Below are 2461 nucleotides of genomic sequence, written 5' to 3' on the forward strand. Positions count from 1 at the left end.
CTGAAGGCAGCAGCCCTGTGCTGGGGTCTCTGCTCCTGCCTGGCAGATGGCACCGTAAAACATGATGCAGGGTTCATTCGCTCCCAGCTGGTGATAAGCTTTAATTTAAATCCCGATGGCACTTAATAAAGAGAAAGGAGGGGAGTCACGGCAGTGCCGTGCAACCGAGCAGGCCACGGGCACGGGGCCACTGGGTTTTGCATGGAGCCTCAGCCAGGTCCCGGGCTGGAAAACTGCTGTACAGCGAGGGTACACGGCCCAGGGACCCCCAGGGCTCCCGGGTGCCTGCTGGGGCAGGCACATTCGTGGATGCTCAGGGTGGACGTTTCTGCTCCAAGGAGCTCAGAGGCAGCCTGGGACCTGTTACATATTCACAGCTCTCAGACACAGCCCAGGCGTGAGCGAGGAGTCCCAGGGGGCCACAGCAGCCACGGGGATCTCCCTCCTACAGACATCCCCATCCTGGGCATCCCTGGGATGCGGGATTCAGCGGGTCCTCTCCCTCCCCACAAGCCATCCTCTCTCCAGCCAAGCTGATCTGCAGCGGGGGCCAGGAAACCTGAGCTGCTTTGGCTCACTGAAAACACAGTCCAAACCCTACCGGAGGCTGGCAGCCCTCCAGGAGGGTCCAATCCTGCACTCCCATTTTGCCCCGGGCTCCCCGCAACCCTTAAATATATTTGTTCCAAACACGGTGCCCTTCCCCTTACCCCAAAACCAGAGTATTGCTGGTGAGTGCTGCTCGCTGACTGCCGGGAGCAGGATGGTCCGAGGGCACAGCCCTCACCCTGCAGTGAGCTGGGGCACTCGGATGCCTAAAAACCAGCAGGCAGCTCAAGTGCAAGCCAGGAAAAGGAATGGAGGGAAACCACATCGGTATTTCACATCGTTTAAACAAAGGGTCGAGATGGAGGCGTGTTTGCCAGCTGGAGAAGGATCAGAATCAATAGGGAAAGAATATGCTGTTTGGAGATTCATGCCAATTGCTTTAAAAACTGGTCGAAAGTGCCTAAATCCGTAGGGACATGTTTCATGGGGTTTTTTTTCCTGCTAACTAACAGATACTCTGCTGGGCACTGAAAGGGGGAAACTGAGGCACCAAATGGGGCAATTGCTTGCGCAAAAGCCACCCTGCAATGCCAGGCATGGAAAGGTTTCATATACTAGACCTTATCCACCACGCTGTCCGACCTGTGAAGCTGTTAACACAGCTCCCATTGCTGGGAAACACGAAAACCTTCAGCAAATCTGGTGAGTAAAAATTTTGCTCTCAGCCAAGGGACTTTGTTTGTTGAATTTTCTTCCTGCAGGAATTTCTTTCAGCGCCTGAGTTTCAAATCCACCTTCAAAGACGTCCTTTTAAATTTTTAAGAGGCAACAGGCTGCAGCCTTGAACGTGGCTCTGGGCACCGTGCGCTCGGTTTATTCTATGTCTGGAGCAGAATCTGGCCCCGCTCTTGCAGGCAAAGGGGACGATGGAGGGCGGCCATGGAGCAAACCTGTTCTCACAGCTCTTGTTGGCTTGGGGAGATCACAGTTTCAGTGCCCCTGCTGTGGGCTTGCAGCATCCCGGTCATCCCCAGTCCCCTGATGCCACGTCCCTCCGGTTTATCCCCTTTCCCCGCCATGGCCCGTTTGTTCTGCAGAGGTTTGTAACAGAAATACCGCTTTGGTCTGGCGGAGGTAGGAGAGGAAATGTTTGAGCATGAAAGCACCAGGAGACAGAGCCAGGGCTGTGAGAACGGCCTGTCTCGACCAAGGGCAACATGAGGGACAGCCGTCGGGCGGGTAAACACGGAGGAATGTGGTCCCCAGCGAGCCCGGAGGCTGCGTCCCACCAGCCCATCAGGCACAGCGAGGTTTCGGCACCCGGCCAGGCCCTGGTCACTCCGGCCATCCCGGCAGGGAGTCGACTGCAGCCATGCAGACACCCCAAATGAGGAAACATGGACAAGGGGCAGCAGAAGGTTTAAGGGGAGAACGTGAGCAAAAAAAAAACCCCGTTATAACTGGTGGCTCCGTTGTCTCCAGCTGGGAAATGTTAGTAGACACAGCGAGCACCCGCATCCCTCATCCTCCTCGTCCTCCCCATCCATCCCAGCCAGACCCCTCATGCACCAGGTCATGCTGCTCGTGCGTGCGAGTGGCTCGTATCAGGTGCGGTTAAAAGAAGCAGTCCCTTCTCCGGCAGAAGGTCCCACCCTGAACATCGTCACATTGATTTCCAACAGCGCAGCCTCCTCGACTCTTTGCAGCTCGAGCTACCGCAGCGTCTCCATTTCCCCCTGGCCGGGGGCAACGTGGAGGGGACAGCCCCGGGGGACGTCACAGCACACCAAGAGCTGGCGGTCCCAGCCCCAGGGGTTTCAAGATGGGGAATTTTGCTGAGCAAAGCAGAGCGGGAGGCTTCTCCAACACAGCCGAGCAAAGGGCTGTCCTCAAACCAGGCTCACCTTCCCCA

The sequence above is a fragment of the Aptenodytes forsteri genome, unplaced genomic scaffold (genome assembly GCF_000699145.1).
Source record: "Aptenodytes forsteri isolate BGI_AS27 unplaced genomic scaffold, ASM69914v1 Scaffold142, whole genome shotgun sequence".
NCBI lineage: Eukaryota > Metazoa > Chordata > Aves > Sphenisciformes > Spheniscidae > Aptenodytes > Aptenodytes forsteri.